The sequence below is a fragment of the Anser anser genome, assembly GCF_964211835.1.
Source record: "Anser anser genome assembly, chromosome: 10".
Taxonomy (NCBI): domain Eukaryota; kingdom Metazoa; phylum Chordata; class Aves; order Anseriformes; family Anatidae; genus Anser; species Anser anser.
In genome coordinates this window covers 9439721-9460028 of record NC_139730.1, presented here as the reverse complement: position 1 = coordinate 9460028, position 20308 = coordinate 9439721, and the positions used below count along the sequence as shown (strand labels likewise).

The 20308-nt window shown below is 37.0% G+C and overlaps 1 protein-coding gene across 6 annotated transcripts in view; it reads left to right on the top strand.

The window, feature by feature from the left end:
- The window catches only part of TMC3 (transmembrane channel like 3), a 283226-nt gene that overhangs the window by 234147 nt on the left and 28771 nt on the right, over positions 1-20308 (top strand). For 3 of the 6 annotated variants that reach the window (XM_083849932.1, XM_083849931.1, XM_083849929.1), the window contains exons 1-2: positions 14769-14932; positions 16879-17133. The gene's annotated coding sequence lies outside the window, so the exon portion shown is untranslated. Of the gene's footprint in view, positions 1-2113; positions 2231-2322; positions 2471-4954; positions 5059-5734; positions 5822-14768; positions 14933-16352; positions 16530-16878; positions 17134-19895; positions 20097-20308 lie in introns of those variants that run through there. The other 3 variants (XM_083849933.1, XM_083849930.1, XM_083849928.1) reach the window with 3 other exon arrangements.

Below are 20308 nucleotides of genomic sequence, written 5' to 3'. Positions count from 1 at the left end.
AAGTTCATTCATCATTTATAGGCTGCCACCTCTGGGATGGAAGGCAGCGGCTGTCAAGCAGCACACAGCAGTGCTTCACAGCAGTCTCAGGGCATATTCAGCATTTCTGCATCCAGTTAATATTGTCATGTGATTCTGTGTGACTGGACAGAGAATCCTCTTTTTGAGTTAAGAAAAATAAGTATATTTTTTTTCTGAAATCTTGATCATATTTTTTGAGTACCATTTAAAAACAATTCAAATAAAATGGTTGCCCTTAAGGCACTAACATTTAACAGACTTTGGGAACATTACTAGGTCTTGTAACATTAAATTTACTTCAAAATAAGGATATGAATTAATCTTCTCAGCACTGGATTTTATAGTCTGTGGCTGTTTGCTTATGTTTTAAGCAGCTAATATTCTGCAAATTGGGAGTTGTGTAACTGCAAATAAACATTTTGTACTAACAAAATTATTTGTTGATAATTTTAGATGAGAATTACTGAGACACTGATGGGCAGATTAATACCAGAGGCCTCTCTAGCAAGAGATTTATCAACACATTAAGCAACAAAAGAGATATTTATAGTACTCTCCTAGAATACACTTTTTCCAGCTCTCTATTGCCATCTTGAGTCTCTTACCTTCAAGAGAAAATCTGAGTTGGGGCATATACAAAGTGAAAATAGCTGGCCAATTCTGTTTACTGTACACGTCTCCAGTCATCAGATGGAAGTCATCAAATATATATTTTAAAAAATTATTTAGTTTGAGATTTCCTATAGTTTGTCACGAGTCATATAAGAATTCTCGGATGTTTTGATGTTAGTGGAAACTTGTAAGGGGCTGCAGAATAAGGTTCTTAGAAAGGAGCCGAGCTCAGGTGTGGAGTGCTTGGATACATGCATTGTGCAGACAGCGCTGGCAGTGGCTGTCAGATGCTAATGAGATTTTAGAATATATTTGCAGGGGGATAGAGGAATACTGGAAGCTATAAGTCACCAGTTATGCAGATATTTTGATACCACAAACTGTTTTTCCTATAATTGCCATTATAAATTTTTTCACCTTCCTTTGAAAATCAGCAACGCGTATTGTGGTTCCCATTACTCTATGTATATATGAAGAAAAATCAACGTTTTTCAAAGTCCCATGAGAAAGCTGGCATACAGAGCAGAATGCTGAGGTCTTCTCATGTAGGCATTTCTCCAACAGCTGCTGCTTTATCCTTCATCACGTGCAGACTTCTTTCTGTAGGTTAATAACTTTTACAAGTCTTTCTCTTATTATTCCCCATTCTGTTACATTGTATTATTTCACGCTTGGTGACAGTATTTTCAGTCATTATTCACAACTCGGTATTTTATGAGTAACCAGTGTCTCAGGCAGCAGTAACATGACTGAGAGATCATTGTAACTAATTGAATATTTAATGGGCGAACTCTTCTCCTCTAATGAGTGCTTGATATGAACTAAAAATAGGTTCATACAGTTTGATTCTAATAAAACCTATTGTCCAAAGCCTGTTTTTATAGTCTGAGCATATTTGGGCATACTGTTAGGAATCCTCTTCCAAACAGAACACACTGTTTTAAGGCTACATTTACACTCCTTTCTAATAAATCTTACAGTGGTAGCTCACAGTAACACAGCTTAAGCTGTGCTAGCACAGGGTTAAATAAAACCCTGATGAAAACAGCCTGAGCTGGTTTTTCCACCCAGCTTTCTGCTGCTGCTCTAGTGCAGCAAATATTGGCCCTCCTTTGTTGCCTGTAGGCAGGGGATTCCTGCAGTGTGTTCCAACCCAGCATGACCAGCTTCTAGACCCTCCTGACTGGTGCAGGGGGTGTGCTGCGTTGAGGTATTAAAATGGTTTATTAATTCTTCAATGAAAGTACACCTCTGAAATTGTTTGACCTCAATACCATTACCCTATAGCATATTGGTACAAAGGAAAAACACGTTTTATGCCCCCTGCAGCTGAACAAATAGTTGTCTTCTCAGTTCTCTGGAAACCAAATCATTATCTATTTGTGGTTGTGTATTCAATTCAGTACTTGTGATGCCTTCCAAGGAACTGGATATTTCTTCAGATACTGGTTATGTATCAACTCTGTCATTTCTTCAATAGCATGGCCTAATTTATCAGATTCTTCCTCCTGTAATCTGACTGCCAGTGATGGTCTTCCAGAGAAGTACTACAGTACCTGCTAGAAGTACCCGTTCTAGGTGTTTGGAATTCATAAAGGTGATTATTTTCATACCATTCTTAGGAATAATCTTTGGATGATGTGTATTTACATTTCAAGTCACAGCACTGTTTTATTTTCCTTTTTTCAGTGCTCCTTTTTATGTGTTTCCTGCAAGTGCCACATTAAATGATCATGGGATTCTTGGAAAAGCAGCAGGAAATGATATAATGGTGCCCGCAAGTTCTGTGTATTGACTTTTCCACAGACTTGCTAGTCTTTGAGCCTAAGAGTTGCTGGTAAAACCAAGATATTTGATCTTATTCTCTTTTTCTTGATTCTTGTGTGCTAGAAGCCCTGACCTTTTGCTCCTTTATTAAGGAAAAAGAAAGAGGGGAGTTAAAAAAAAAACAAACAAACAAAAAAAGCTAATTATGGAGATTATTGTGGTTTTGATTATAGGGATAGTTGTTTATTTTAGTTGTTTTGCATTCCTAAGTAACTATTAGCAGGCCACACTGTTATCTGCTTACAGCTTGATTTGAGATAGAGCAGAAAAGTCTGTATAATAGAGTCATAGCTCCACTATAAAATTTGTAAGATATGCAAATAAGTAATCGCAATTTAAATCTACCTAAGTACATTGAAACTGTAGAGAATAACCTGAAAAAAAAAAAAAAAAAAAAACTACAGGGAAAACTTTTCTGTGGCATTGTTCCTCAGCAGCTTTACTGGGGTTATGTGCTGTGGAGGACAGGGCAAAGATTTCAGTGGGAAATGATAGAGAATCACCCAGTGCCAGTGTTACAGAAACAGAAGGAATAGCTGGAAGATCTGTGCTTTTGGACATGTTTAAGGAGATCTAGAAGTGCTTCTTTGTAAGATGATGAACATTTATAGCTGGGAATTTTAAAACTGTATCTCTTTGTTGGCCTGCAAATAGCTTTGCTTTTGAGATGACTCTTTGTGGTTTATCGTAGTGAGTTTACCAAATAACTTTCCCCTCTTATGGATTTAGTTTCCATCTGAGGGATAATTTATCCCCTAGATGCTAACAAGAGTAATTACATTGTTTAGAGCTTTCCAGCCTCATTTGGATGATCCCTTCAGTAAATTCCCTTCTCATTTGTGATGATTCCTCAATAAATTCCCCAGGCCAAGCTGGGTTTTCACCACATTCCTTCAGAGTCTTGTCACTGGTTGAGTCCCGTTAGATGTATTAGTTTAGCAAAGTGTCAGGGTGGTGAAACTGTGCGTCCTTGCCTGCCAGGCATAGTGCTGTTTGCTCGTGCCGCACCATTGAGCGGTTTGCTGGGAGCCTACTGTGGTGCTCCTGCCTTGTGCATTCCCCGCATGTGTTACTGTAGGAGGTATGAATACACTTTTTAAGCTGATGGTCACAAAGCCAAGGAAATGAAAAAAGCAGTATGTCTTCACAGAAACCTGCAATGAAATTCTTCACTGTTAAAATCACTCTGGTACCAGAAACAGACTTCTCTTACCAGCTTGAGGTCAAAATGTGCTATTTTACTCTAAACTGTACCCAAGCAGCAGATGAAATTAATCTCTTCTGATCGCTCCATTGCAACTGCTGGATGGCTTCCAAGACTCAAGCAGGCCTGTGTAACATTAACTTGAGTAATTCAGGATTCCTGCCGTCTGAAAAAAGACACATCCTATAAATGCCATTTTAGTCCTTCATTCGTGGCGCTCAGTAATGAGGCAGAGGACAGAACATGATGGTAGACCATGGGGGCTGTGTTTTCTGAGCCTTTTAGAAGGACACCAACCAAGTGCAGTTGCCCTGCCTTTTATAGCTTATCAGTCCTAGACTTTTCCCTCTCGCAAGCAGAGACACTGTCATCCTAAACAATTAAGCACTTTCATGTTAATAAAAGAAAAAAAAGGAGGGGAAAAAAAAAGCTGGGGTGAGACTACTGTGCTTTGCTGCTTTTCTGTAAGGGATACCCGCCCTAGCCCACAATCATTATTAATTTTTCCCTTAGAAATATCTAGGCTGACTCTCCCCTTTACTCCTTACCACCTTTTTTTCCCCTTGAGAATTGTCCTATTGATGTAACTTTAACTGATTACATGAAGGTCAGCATGGCTTACTGCTGTTATGCATATAAAGCAGGAAGAGTAACAGCAGGGTCACAATTCACTGCAGAATTTTTCCCAAGCTTGGGCTTTTTTTTTTCTTTTTTAATAATTTCAGTTGTAGTGAATTTTGTTGTTCGCATATTTTGGGGGGATGCAGGTGTCAATCACATGGTTTAGCTGCTTAACATAAATAATACTATATTATTTTCCTCGTAGTCTGATTCTTATCATACTCTTTTGAAGAAAAAATAAATTCATACAAGTCTTTTTAAAGCACTTTAACTTGACAGATGTGAGATTCTCAGACTCACTGCGACTCCTGAATTTCCTACTTCACAAGTAATTGAAATGGCACATGGATTTGTATCTTCTGAATGAGAACAGTCCCTCTTCAGCTTTTATTTTAAGACAGAATACATGCAACATAAATTCTGAATAAAATTGACATCAGCTCAATGTAGTAAAATACTGAACAGAAATTTTACTGAAAGTTCTTAATTTTTTCCTGTCCAGCATGAAAATTTTGTATTACTGTGCCACGTAAGCTGTTTGCTGTCAGCTGTTTGGGAATTTAGACAGTTTGCAAACTGAAAACAAAGTATTGGAAACTTCTACTGCATTTATTGAGGGAGAAAAAATCACTTTTATTTAGTTGTTCACTTAAATCTTTTTTCCCACAGCAGATTTCTGTAGCCATATTATGGTATGCAGAAGAAAAGACTTGGTTTAGCTGAGGAGGTAAATGAGATCAGAGTGTTCTGTCAGGATTGAGAATGAAGAAAAAGTAAGCCTCTTTCCAGTGTAAATACCTGTTGAGTAGTGCAAAAATTTGCTTTGGGATAAGTGTTTATAGTGATCATTCTAGTAGTCATACTGTTATGAATGTTGTTGCTAAAGTTTATTCTTTGTTTTCTGATAGGCTGTATGAACTGTCATGTAATACATTTTTTTCAGAGCACAAAACATTGTGGTGTTTATCTGTTTTGATCAGTGTTAAATTATTTCATTCACTATCCAATTACATTTCTGAGTATGCTCAATTTAATAGGCTCGGTATTTTCCTAATTTATCTGCTAATCACTAGAAGCACATTGGCCTCAGTTCAGAGACTGTTGTGTCCTAAGTTTCAGGCTGGGATTAACACAGTACTAACAAACCTAATGTGTAATGAAATTAGAGTATTTTGCGCGCACGCGGGTGAGAACAACTAGGGCTGATCCTTTGTATGCTCAGGGTTGTGTTTACTCATTTAAGTTTGCACCCACAAAGGGGTCAGTAATTTTACTGGTTAATGCAACTTCCTCAGCAGGTTTTAAGTACCAGAAATAAAAGTGCATGCAATGACATGTCAGTTTACCATGTAATTAAATGGGTCTTGCACTGTTTTAGAGAGTTTTTTTGTTTGTTTGTTTGTTTGTTTTTGTGACCTGGATGAATAGTTGTATATACTTTCTGTGCAGTGACAGTACTCTAAGTGGATTCATGATTCTTGCCTGGAATGAAACATGGTCTTCTGAAAATGTGACACCTCGTAGGAATCAGAAAAGGTGAGATTAGCTTCTGGCACTATCATAAAATTGTTTAGCACAAATATGCAAATTTTATCTGTAAGTCTAGGATGACTTTAGGAACCCTCCCTTCACCTTAGTTAAATACCTGAAAAAAATTGGTCATCTCTTATCTAACTGAAAATAATCTTTATTATTTATTTATGGAAATTATTATAATTATCAATTTTGACAGTATCATCTATAATAATGAAATATTTTTTGAAATAAGCCTGAGCAATATAATCAGGTGGTTTTTTAGCTCACCAAAATTTGATCATGTTTTAACTTGGTCTTGCCATGAAGATAGTACCAAGAAAGGGTTCCAATAAGCATGAGAGCATTCTGCTAAATAGAAACTGACCTCAAAACTAATCTGTTTTAAAACATGATTAGGAGATTTCATAAAACCCTGAGTCTTAATTTCACTACAAATGGCAGTGCTTGGACATGATATAATGTTCTGTTTCCTGTTCGTCTATTCTTAGACCTAGGGAACCAAGCTTCCCAGACTTCCCCGGAAATAGGCTTATTCCCAAAAAGAAAAGCTGACAACAAGAATTATTAATGTCCCCAAAAGCTAACTTCTACTTTGCAAGATAAATAGAAATAGTTCAACCATCTGCAGTAATGTTAGTAGAGTTAGAAAACTTATATCTAGAGTCAAGAAGGAAAGATAAGGAAATAATTAAAAGTCATCCTATGGGCGATGTAATTCTTTCTGTCAGCTGCAATGTTTAGGAAATTATATGTAGACTAAACATAGTTTTGGTTTCACTCCAAGACACCTACAAGAGAATTTACATAATTTTAACAGAACTCCTTTGACTGAGATGAAATGTCTGGTTTGATCCCCTCTTGGAGAACCATATTCCAGGATGATGTACTTGATGTTGTTAGCTTTTTTTCTTCCTTTTTTTTTTTCCCTCGTTAGTTATGCAGTGAGAGTTGACTGACAAACAGCAAATGTCATATGCCTCCTCCTCACCCTGTAACCAGAAGGTTGGGGTTAAAAGTGGGAGGGAAGAACAGGAGATGAATAAATGAGAGCACTAGAAATTTGGCAGCATCTGAAGTCTCTCTGTACAGTAAAGTGCTGAATGACGCATTAAGGCGGCACACCTTAATTGTAAATTAGATGTTGTAAATTATGAGATAAAAGTATTTTAGAAACTAAATCCATCCCATATTGGTATGTTGCATTATCCTGAAGTGACCCGGGGCAGCCAAATGTTCTTGCAGTCTGTCCTTGGCTCTTTTTGCATTATACAGGTTCCTAAGCCAAATTTGCTAAGTTTAACGTCTGAGCTGTAAATAAAGATCCCCAAAGCCTACTGTGTTTTCTTTGTTCTACGAGTCCCTTCACAGTATGGCCCCAATTCAACTAAGTACTTAATAAGTACTTAAATCCCACTTAAATCAATGGGATTTAAGCATTTGCTTAAATGCTTTGCTGAATCTGGCCTATTAAACTGTCTGTGTTGGAGATCAAAATGTAATTTATATTGCAGTGATTTCTTTTTCTGGTGTTATATACAAGACCCCAAACTACATTTTACTGTAGCCTTGCTATAACCAAAGCTGGAACTGTTTAGAGGGAATGTGTTCAAGACCTGTATTCATCATGTACAAGAAATAGGTTTTTAATTATTTTGGGCATCAGCTATTGTAAACTTTTGTTCATGATAAATGAAGTGAAACTCAGTGGAGAAGACTGATTGTTTTTCACGCACCATGAAATCTTCATTTTGAAGTCTAGTAATATGATTTTTTTTTCTTTTTCAGTAATATTTGCAATCCTAATTATACATGGGAACATAGAAATTTTGCAGAATGTAGGTACATGAAAGTATTTGAGGAGGAGGAGAGTTGCAAGTTTTTTCTTCTTTGGCTGATTTGTTGGCAATCCTTCCCCCTCCCCCACCCCACCCCACCCCCCCCCCAAACTCAGCAGCAGCAAAGGAAGGATTTTATAGCAAAGGAGGTGGCAAGAAAAAAAGTCACCAAAATAGACATCAAGAATCCCCAAGTCATTTGATATGTAGGGAAAGTATGTCAAAAATACTGCAACTGCATATATGATGCTAAAATTTTTTGATGTTTGTGATATGTCCCCCTATGCCTGGGGTGCCAAAGAAATTACATTGGCCTTGTCACTTCCTTTTTGTAGAGGAGTGAAGATGGATGGTGGGAAAGTGAGGACTCTTCTTGACTTCCCCTATAATGCAAGCTCCCTGCTTGTAGTGGAAATCAGCCAAAAGACAGCTCATATGCCAAGAAAGCCCAAGTTAAGAGATGAGTAGAAAATACCAGATGCTTAAATTTCTTGTGGGTTTTCTCAAAGCTGCTAATACTAGTTTCTTTCTTAATTAGCCAAATAAGGGATGGACTGTGTTTCATTATTTCATGTATAGATCTTTCTTCCATCGTATGAGAATGTTAGCCACTTCCAGGACACTACTATCTGTGTATGGGAAGAGCTAGATCATGGTTTCTTAGTTAAATAACATTAATAGAAGATAATTGCTATAAAGCAATTATCCTCACACTGAAACCAAACTCCTCCTCACGCTCCTCACACTCAGAACACAGTTACCCTGCTAGAATTTCCTTAAGGAAGGGATTCTTAAGACTGCTTTGTCTGGAAGATTATTTAGGCCTCTGTCCCAGGAAGAAATTACTGTCTATTGTTACATTTCCCCAACTAGGTAAGTTTTACTTGAATTTGAAGTGTCTCTTTTGTTCACCATTTAGTTTTCCTTTAAGCAACTAGGATTTTCTCAAGATACTTCAATATTTTGTCTTAAACCTCAAGGGTATGGATGGGCAAATAAACTTGCCTCTCTTGGGCATGAAGTAATCTTTCTGTAAGGGATGTTTCTGATGGCCATCTGTAACGCTCTTCAGCTTTTCTGTGCCTCCTGAAACGTGTGAATAAGTCAACTATCTGTGGAGGCTGTTTAAACACGCAGAATCATTGGAACATATGGAAGGGCGTTAGAAGTGAAGAAAACCAGCCGAGTAAAAAAGCAAACATGTTCTGGAGAACAGTAGGTGGGAACAACAAAATCATCAATATTAGATGCTGTAAGACCATTTAAAGTATACTTGTTCTTGGTGTCACTTGTTTTGTTGCAAAATTAGGAAGCCTACAGTACTTGATTAGTCTACCCATTATATATGGGTATATATATAATATATATTATATATGGCCTTTTCAGACAGTCTGAACACAAATAACTTCGTAGTAGTTTTATTATTCCATTTGTTTCCAGAATTTGATAAATACCATTTATATTCATCTGTTTGCCTTTACAGAAAAATGAAACACATTCAGAAAAGGTTTTGACTTAAAACAAATGGATATAAAGGCAATGGTCATATTCAGAATATAGTTTAATAATTATTTAATACTATTTTTTCCAAAGGATGATGCATGAATTTTAATCCTACTTCAGAATGTGACACATTCAAAAAATTAGAGTTCATATCTGATTGACAGTTATATGGTGTATTAATTGGTATATATTATAAAAGTGTTTCTTGCCAGGATATCTTTTTTAACATCTCCAGTGTGGCTGAGCCATTACAGGGTTTCTGTGAAAGGTAGAAAATAGTCATTTGAATAGGGAAAGTAACTCTGTTTTCATAATACATCTTGATGATACAAATTCTTAAACTTTGTGTTTTCATTGAAGAAACTTTCTTTTGCAACTTCCTTTGTTCCCAAGTCTGGATAAAATTTATCACTTCTCTTTAAAACCTTAAAATATTGCAGCGTGCTTTGTTTCACCTCAAAGACTATGATTTGTGATTTGTACATGAAAGGGTTTCATGTTTTCATGTTGTTTTTTGAAGATTTCACATTTCCCCAAATATTTTATACTACTTATCCTTTTCTCACAACAGTGAAGTGTAGTTATAAAAGGATGCCCCTTCCCATTTTCACAGATTCCTTATCACATATTGTATAAAATAAGAAGGGAAAATGGAAAAGAAATTAATTTGCAATTATTACTTTTCAAATAATCATAATTTGATTTAATTACAAAACAAATATTAATAAAAAATTTTTTCTTAGTGAGAAATTACGTCAATGGAACAGCTTTCCATGGTAAAAGAAAAAAAGTGTTTAACTGTCCTTTCTGCTTTTGGTAATGAGATGTCTAAAATATGTAATTTTGACTGGTTCAGTATTTATCTCTGAACTTATGCACAGGTCTAGGACCTTGGCCTGTACCTGGCATATTATAAACTTTGTTTTGTGGTATATATATAATTCTCACTCTTTTTAGAAGTTGTAAATTAATTGCATCTAATTTCCGTAACATAATGACTGAAAGTATTTTTTGAAGAACACAAGATATTTCTAAATGCAAATTCTCATGAAAAGCTTCAGAGTTTCAAAATTACATAATTTTAATGTACTCTTATGGTTGTTTTTCAGTTAAAAAAAAAAAAATTAAACTCCAGAAAAGTCCCCCTAATTAAATGAGGTTTCTGCAATGTTGAAATTAATCAGCTCTTCGATAAGAGCCAAGCCTCAAATCCTCAGGCATGAAACAACAGCTAGTAATGACTATACAAATTGATTTCAGAAGGTTAAATGTGCACATTCAGGGTCTGGAGAACAAAGTCTTATGGTCTTATCCAAATGGATATCTGTGTGACTCACATTACATTACATACCCTGTAATCATGAAAATTAAGGGCCTGGGTTTAGATGAGGCCATGAAGTTTGATTTATGTTGAGAAGTTGTTTTTTTCCTGATGAACTAGGTCCATGGATGTCTGATGCTGAATAATTTTGTTTGTTGCTGGGGCAGGAAGAGGGATTTAAAACCAAAGGCATTAAGTATTTTTGTAAGTGTAGAGTTTTTGGTTGATGTTTGGGCACAGCTAACGGACGAAAATTAGGGTTGCTTGTTAGACCTAGATGGAAACCAAGGTCAGCAAGAGTAGCTGGCTCCACGATGAGGTTATAGCTGAAGCTGGCATCAGCAATTTGACTAAGTTTCGAAGAACCCATCTGAAGAATGGGTGCATAAGAAGGGCATGTGAATCCATAAGTAATCAGGCCTGAAGTCTGACCGAGTTGAAGTAGATGGGCTTTGCTTCAATGTTTAGACGAAAGGTTGCTCCACTACAGGGATATGAAATAGATTTGAGTAAGTACAAGAATTCTGATCAGCAGGGAAAACTTATAAGACCTAGATTTCAACCAGGGACAGGATAGAAATTCGTTTGGGAGTAGTCTTCTGTAGGCTTTCTTTGTGGGACTTTCCAAACTAAGGCTGCAATTAGTTGTGGACTAAAAAGGGATCATGGACTATGATGATACTTAATATCTGTTTCAGAAGATGTTCCCAGGCTAAAATCAATGTTACGTCCTTCAGACCTCAGGAAGTTAGGGCTGTGTAAGGGCATGTAGATCTCCCTGGTTTAAAGCTGTTGCAGTGCCTGTGCTAAAACTGTTGCAGGTAGAATGAGGCAGAATTTGGATCACAGCTGTTCACATTAAGACACATTGAGTACATATCCTTGGCTTAGATTTCTGTTTAGGTTGTGTTGATGTTCTTTTGTCAGGGCAAAGTTTCCAGGGCTAGGTGACTGGCCAAGCTTTTCATACCCAAGCTTATGTCTGGATTTGTGCTTGTGTTCCTTGGCTGAATTAGAGCTTAAGACCCACAGCCAGTGACAAGCAAGGGTGTGGAATGGCCAAATATCAAAAAATATAAGCTGGTAAGGGACAGAAGGTGTAGTGAACAGTAATAAGAACAGCTGAATGACAGCCAAACATGGGTAAGAAAGCACGTTTGACAATCAGTGTAATCAACAGAAAAGTTCTATCTGCAGAAGACAGAAATGCAATGTTTTCAAAAGGTCTTTAAAAATAATAGTAATAAAAAAAAAATATTTCAAAATTAAAAAAAAAAAAAAAAGAAAGAAAGGAAAAAGAAAAGAAATGCAGTGCTGGTGATTTGGAACATGTGCTTATGCAGCATATAAAAACCAAAAGCTGTGAAAAACTGTATGAGCACAGGGATGAGAAAAACACCTCAAAAAGGGAGGAATGTTTCCTTTAAATCTTACATCTTTTTTCATGAAGTTTTGAAAAATATCTCGGGGATTTGCATTTTTGAAAGGTGCAGCTTTCTGTAGTGCCCATGCGCATTTGAAATACTCCGAGTATCTTGCCCTTGGATTGAGATGCCGCAGCTTCAGCTATGATGCTGCAGTCTCTGCAGCCATCTCGCGGGGAGTCTGTGCACGTCTGCTGAGGCAGAGCCGCCAGAGGGATTCATGCAGTAAGCAGCGTGTAGCCTTGCTGGTAACATCCATTGAAGCTTTACTTCCATGCCCCTGTGAATTTTTGCTGGGTCAGAGTGAATAGAGTCCTGTGGCATATGTCAGTGAGTAGCGACTAGGTACTGGTAGACAATTTCTCTTTTACTTTTAAATCTCGTCCCCACCCCACATCACCACAGACTTACTAGCAGGGCTGAGGAAGGCTTTAGTTTTTTTCCACCCTCTGTGGCTACTTGATCTTAGTGTGCAAAACGCCACTGAGCTCGTAGGCTTTTTCCAGCCCCTGGAAGCTCACTTGTGAGGTACATTAAATCTCGTGTTAAATCTGCTGAACCCGAGCTGCCTGTCCAGAGAAAAGCCACGTTACTGCCCAGCTCCTGGGGCTGCATGCTGCTGCCAGGCACCAGCCCAGCACGAGGGCCTGACTCTGCCTCCCGAGCTGCCAGAGGCTGACAGGAGGCTGAATGCAGAGTTTGGGGTGCAGGCTGCAGAGCTGAAGGTCCCTGCCACGATGAAGCTTTAGCTTCATAAGAAATTACATCTATTGGATTGTGGCACAGCAGTTGTCAGAGTTGCTGCTGACTTCCCTAAGGAGTTTTGGAAGGATTAGCTGTTTGACAGCACTACAGAGAGGCTGAAAGGCTGAACAGGCCATGTCTGTTTTATCCTTCCGTCAACTAGATGCCTTCTATTTTCCCACTCTCTCTGATTATACCCTTACTGTTCTTATCCTGCCAACTCAACCAGTTGAATTTGACTTGGGGACGGCATTTCCTTTCTTTTCATAACTGCTTTACTGTCCTCCCCTCTTGGCACTTTGCTCTGCAAACCAGCAAAACAAAGGATGCTCACTTCAGTAGAAATAGCATTCATTTCCCTGAGGGTTTTGTGGATTCAGCTCATAGGAAGGCAGAGACCAAGCAAGTTTCCTTTGGAAACAGATTTGTACCGACTGACAGTATCAAATCATGAAGGTACAGGCCATTCAGTTCATGAATTCCCCTCTAAGAACTATTGTATATTGTATCATTTTTCTTTTAATTCCTTAGTGGAACTTGCTGAAGCTCTCTAGCAAGCTGCCCTACTACCATTCTCCCCTCCTGACTTGTGTTGGCCATGTTTAACCATCCAATTATTGATAGGAGGATTTCAGCACTCAGGGATGTCTCCTAGTAACCTTATTTCCTTGTATAGTGGGCAGCGTGGAAATGGCTTCTTGGTGATGGCTCATGTCCTTGTTCTAAATTGATTCCTGGTTTATCATGGGGAAATTTATGCACTGGAAATCAAGGTTATCTGTGCACCATTTGGGGAGGCCGTGGCAAAAGGCTTCCACAAGAATCTCGTGACCAGATCTTCGTGGAGAACTGAGCAGCTGGAGAGGCTTTGGCCTTTGCTTCCTCCTCAGGTTCCTCCTGGCTTTGGTCCGCTGTTGAGGGTAGCTCTGTTGGATATACTTGAGAAATATGTACATAGGGATTAAAACAAAAGAAGTTTGCTTCCTGTTTGATCAGGAAATTGCAGTTTATTGCAGCAATTATTTAAATGCTCACTGATAATTACCCCCAACAGATAATCTCACAATGAAAAGAATGAAAGACAAGCCATCCACATTAAAAAAAAAAAAGACCTAAATTGATTAAGCAGTTGTCAACAGGGTCTGAGATGTGGGATGAGATTTGAGAGCTGAATCAAAGTGTAATTACCAAGAATGTAATCAATATTGACATGTTTATCTGGGTTTGGACAGATGTTTATTACTAAGAGAAAATCCTTAAGCATCCCCATGATTTCTCTGTATCTTCTGTTCATAGCAATCTCTTAAGATTGTCCTAATTAATAATTCATCTTCATATTTGCTGAAACATTGATGGTTCATGATCAGTGAAACTCATTGCTATAATTGAGCTTTTAGATTTTCTGAGATCTGAACTTTGTGGCACATTTAGAGATGACAAAGTGCTGTTTATCATACCGGTCTCACAAAAGAATTCCTTTTGTATTGGTTTGGATATATGGCAGGAGTGATGACATCCTGAATAACTGAGCTCTAGTTCTTCCTGTTGGTGCCTGGTAGGTGATGCATTGCTACACATCCCACTTTCATAAAATTGTATCTTGCAGATGCTATCCCTAATCCAGGGGACAAACACTTTAGGCATTGCTTTTATGCCTTTTTTTTCCATTCCTGAAACAACTGTTTGCTCCTGCACTGGCCAGGGTGAGAATAGATTGCCAGTAATGGGTGCATAAGAATTTTCATCTTCTGAAGCAGGGATTTGTGACCCAGTGACTTGAACCTTTCTTTTTCAGGTGTTCTTGTCTCCTAATTGATATGTAGCAAATCGTATTAATATTAAAGATTCCAGGAAATGATTGCATCTCAAATGATGGAATCTTGTTTTGCTACATTCATCTCAGATTCCAGTTGTTTTGTCTCTGTGTATGTCTGTGGATTATTCTATTGGCTTATTTCCTTAGAGAAGTGTAGGTTCCTAATCTCATTGATCTGGTTTCTTCATATTAGGTCATGTTACAAATTCCAAATCAGATTAAAACAAAATCTGATTAGTTTCTTGTTCTTAAACAGAACAGCTTAAATGTCTGGGCTTGGTACTTACAAATTTATATTTTCTAGAATTTGTCTACTTCAGGTGTGCATGAGGAAAAGAACACTTGATATTGGATGCATCGCCCACTTTTCAAGGAGTTTTTCCAGTGTACGTAAACAGTGAATTAAGCTGAAAAAGTAGTTTTCAGAAAAATGCTCTGGCAGTCAATACGTCAAGTGTTGTTCCCAATGTAAGTTTCATTTACCTTCCTCAAAAACTTCTATGAAAGTGACAAATAATGTGGTCTGCACGCCGGGTTTGTTTTATGTTCTGGCATGTACGTTATTCATTATTCATCATTACGAGAAGAAATTTTTCTATGACAGACAGTAGAGTCATGTTACACATTTCTAGGAAATGTGGTATATGCACTAGTCATCTGAATCAGACACCTCTTTTAGTTTCAAAAATATCTCATTTATTATGAGAGCTTCACCTTTCCACAGAGGATGCTGCTTTTGTAAATGGATGAGTTTGTTCTAGGTAAGAAGGCGTGGGATTAGACTTTGAAGAAAACTCTGTTGCATTGCTACCTTTTCCGCTACTCCAAACTGGGAAATCAGTAAATGGTGGTAATATTCTCAAGGTCTTTATGGCTGGAATCCTTGGTGTTCTGCTAGAGCATTTTAAAGGCCTTAGAACACACTGGAAAAAATAAAAAATAATAATAATAATAATTAAAAAAAAACAACACCTTCAATAAGGTTTTGAACCAGAGCCTAAATGAGAGCCTAAATGTCCACTCACTTAGCTTTCTTGTCAATATGTCGTAACAACAATAATACTTATCTCTATAGCCATCTACAGATATTGAACATTTTAATAGGGCATTGAATATTTATGCTTCACTGAAGAAGTAGTGCTTAAAAGGCTTACTAAGGAGTTCAGCAGAAAGGATGAAGTAAAAACATTCTAAATGTTTTAAATATTAAAAATAAAGGAAAGTAAACAAGAGAAAGAGATGCACCCTATATCAGTGAGGAAAAAAGAAGGATATAAAGTAAATAAAATACATTAAAATAACTGAAATAAATGTATCTTATATGTTACATAGACTATCTTTTTTATTCATAGTTAACTGCTCACCATTTCTTATTAAAGAATCTGAAGAATATATATTTTCAGTTTTAAATGATTTCATGTAGGGATTTAATTGTTTCTGGAATTTCACATTCATTTTCTGTGACTTTAGTATTCCTCATCTTGCCTGAGCTTCCCAGTGCCATCCCTTGCTCTTGCTGTGCAACTAGATCTGGAGTGTAAAACTGGATCTGGAGCAGTTTATTAGCTAGAAATGTCTTGTCACAAGTGTACTACAAGTAAAAAAAAAAAGGGGGGGGGGAATAATATCAGCAAAGTTTGTATGAATCAGGATGATTGCTATTTGAATAGACTGTACATCTAGAGTCTCCATTGTACCAATTACTAGTTCAGAGGCTGTAATTGTCATTGTGTTCTAGTCAAATGGACAAGGAATATGTTTTAAGTATTCCAAGCAAAATTGTGATAGCTGAAATAATAGGTCAGAATACGTCTTAATAAACTATCCACCTGTTTTTTTGTTTAGCTGAAAAAAAAAATCTTTTCAATCTGTTGTTTGTTTTCCCAAGAGCTAATCTAAATATTACTAGGGTTAAAACACATTTACAAAGGGAAACCATCGCCTCTGATAACAAGCAATTTACAAGGAAGCAACTTCACCACATGGTGGAGCTTTCTGCTCTCCCCGCAAGAAAAAGCGTGCTGATTGCCAGAATCCTCCAGCAGAGAACGAGGTGCCAAGTCCTGTAAGTTCCCCCTAGAAATGCCATTCCTTATGTGGGGGAATTATCCTTATACGTGTAACGAGAAGTGTGGATGGATGGCTTTCATTTCTGGAAACTGCATGTAATTGTGAAATTAATTACCAATTCAATCAGACCAGCAAATTCCGGTTTATTTCCAGCATTATGGTTGTATTTAGCCTACTGTCACAGGCAGATGAAGGGGTCCTTGGCCTATTTTTCATGCCTAGATGCATCAAATTCTGATATACACAGTTATGTTTACAAATAAAAACAGCATATCATTTGCACCCTGTTTCTTCTCTGGGCTTCTGCCTGTAAGAAGCTCATTATATACTTTGTTTTCTTCTAGGCTCATTTCTTATAGCACTTGACTTGGACCACATTGAAGGGAAAGGCTCAGGACCAGCAGCAGATGCAGGAACATTACTAAATAAATTGCTAATCTGTCCTCAATAACAGTGAAGTCCTTCCAGAGTGGATTTTAAGACAAAGAGCTTTTGGCATTTGTGCAGACTTAGGGGAACATCTGTGTCTGTGATGGCAGAAGATTCACTGTGTGATAATGGAAATGAAGCCTCAAAGGAAAATCTTTTTGCTGATAAAAGTAAGACTTTTTTTTTTTTTATAAGAACTCTCACTGATTATTTTTTTCCTACAGATTTTATTTTCGTTACCTTTTCTTACCTATTGGTAGTCATGGCATCCCCTTGGAGCTGGGTGCACATTCTGAAGGAACCGATCAGATCATAGACTAGTACTTTGAGTGGGTGTGTTCTCTGACTCTTTCATGTGCTTTAAATTAAAATGCAAATGTGAAGGTCTGTCTGTATGTACAAATTACAGAGGCTGAATTAAATAACATCCTAACGTAGAGTTGGTTCAGTTTAATTCTTTAGGTATTTAAACCAGTTACCTGATTTTAGTTACCAATTAAATCAGTATTAGTTACAGCTAAGATGATTTAGAAGTTCATAAGAGATGGCACTGATTTAACTAAACATGAAAAAAAATTGCTTTAATTCCATTGATACAATTTCTGTGGTTAATTTTATTCTTGGGTATATTTTTAAATTATGAAGAGAACTGGGTATCTTAAAACCTTGAAAAGAACATATGTTTTGGTTTTTTTAAAGTGTGAAAATTATTTTTTGTGAGTACAGGAGAACTGTACAATCACATGATAGATAAGCAGGAAAAAAGAAAGGGGAGCAAAACATGAAGCTGATCAGTCTAATTTTGCTGTACAACAATAATGAAAAAATATTAACGGTAGGTTGTGATCAACAATCCTTTTACCAAGGCTTAAACTGCTTTGCATGAGCTGAGCCTTAGGGTTTGCCCATATGAATCTTCACAACACATAACAAATCTTAGATAAGTTAATTTAGCTAAGCCCATACTGTCTGTTTCTCAAAACATTCCACCTACTAGGCATATAAAAATACCATGAGACCAATGAGCACAATAGACTCTTAAGAAAAACAGCGTGTGTTTCATGCATGCTGGCAGGAAGAAAAAAATCATTACCACAGTATCTGAGAAAGTCTCTATGCTGCTTGTATAATTTGAGCTTTTTCTAACTTTTGGGGCTCAAAACTCCACATAAATAACCTGGTTGATAACAATTCAATAGCAGAGTAAGGCTTAGGTATTTGCATCATGAGGCCCTTGGATGAAAGGATTATTTGAAATGCAGAGATATTACAATTTTGTAATACTTTCCTTAGTGTTTTAAACTATATTTTGCTTTTTTGCATTGTTTTTATAATTCTTTTGTGTGGAGGATAGTGCACACAAAAGCCCACCAAATCCAGACAAGCAAAAACCCAAGATCTTTACCCTGTTAAAATAGGTTAAGAAAGAATACCCCCTAGAAAATGTGATGGTGTTCTGTGCTCCCCTCTAGAAACTAGGCTACGAACATTTAATGCAAAGGCTGTGGGTCTGACTTATCATCCACTGCAGTTAAGGGCAAGAATGTGATTTTATTCATCATTGCAGTGTTCTTCTGTTGGCTCAATAGCATGAGTTCAGAATACTCTAAAGCTCTACAGCTGTGTCTTTTCCTTTTGAGAATAAAAAGCTATTATGAGAAAAATTACATTGAAAAAGTGAGGGTGCTAATGGATTATTAAATGTCTGGGTTAACCTTACTAGAAATGTTTTCATTGGTATAACTCAATTTAATAAAATATAATAGAATTTGCTAGTATATGTTAAAGTCCAAATAGGGATGTGTAAAAGCAAAGAATGAAAGTCCCTTTGAGAAATCTGCTTGAATGCTGATTGTTTGAAATTGCCATAACCTTATAACTCTTTATTCGTGTGATGAGATAATATAATTCCAAAGCGGGTGGCTTAGTGATATATGTTGCATTCAGATTCTTTCTACCAGGTGACATTTATTGAAAGCTGACAGTTCAACTGTGTTCCATGCCTTGTGCTATTTATCTCCTTGGAACTGTTGGACACTGTAATTACATTTTGCTTCATTTCCTGTATAATTTATGTGAAAATCCTTCCATGGTAGGAAAGTACAAAGTCCAGATAATGAGAACATGACAATGTGTATGATTTAGGATGGTTGTTTAGATGGCAGCTAGAATTGCCCATGACTCAGGCACTTTCAAGGTCATCCAATACAAGGGGAGTTCAGGCAACAGGGCACTTTAGAAACTGCATAAAACAAAAACATTTTGAAACTTTTAATAAACATCAATCTTAACATCATTATTCCTAGAAGTTGAGGCGTATTTTATGGGTAGAAGGAATGACAAATCTTACTGAATTACTGTGGTATTTAGCACACTGTTTTTGCGTGAAGGTGTTAAGAATGGTTTTGTGCCAGTGCATAATGTTTTGAAGTCTTCAAGGCTTTGGTATTTTGTTTTATTATACTTTCAGAGTTTCCCCCTTGGCAGTTTCTTGATGTTGCTAGATGTATTTATATTTCTTATATATATTTTATATATATACACATATCTATATATATAAAATAAATGTAAATATATTTATATTTATGTATATTGAATATATAGTATATATATTTAATGTGCTTTTTAATGTCTAATGTGTTTCGTAATGTCAAATACGTTTTTTTCCCTTAGAAAACTCTTTTAACTAAGTCATTATGCTACCAGTTTCTCTCATCACCAGCCTGGTCTAAATTACATCTAGAGACAATCAGCTCGATTTGTTTTCCAGGCAAAGGATATTATATATCTTCATCATGCACGGTTGACTCTGATGGTTTGTGGATTTTGTCTAGGTAGAGCTTTTGAATCCTGGTTTAATATTGCAAACTCTGTATATGCTTGACTGTCTTTCATTGTATTTTTACTGTGTACTTCATGCGCTGAGAAACAGAAATGGGCCACAAGACTACTTCCAATGAGCACACTGGTGGCTGAAAGCTGGGTTTGATTTGCTCTGCCTCCTTGGTCTAAAGAAACAAAGTTTGTGCTGGCTGAAGGAGTTTGGGACTGAATAAGGAAATAAGACAAGCTTAAGAGAGGAATCAGGTACATTTCCAAGGGAGGAAGGAAGGGACCAGCCAGAACTTTGAAGGTAATACTCTACAAGAGGCACAAGCTGTGAAAGAACTACTGCAGTGGGATTTTGTGGGCCTTAACAATTCTCAGGTAGTTACAACTTTCTTTTGACATAAATCCATACTACTGTTGAAAGGGATGAGCCTACCCAACTGGATGTATCCTACTTGGTTCATTCCCTCCACCTCTCCTGCACCCACAGTAGGGATTATGCTGCTGAATGGGAGC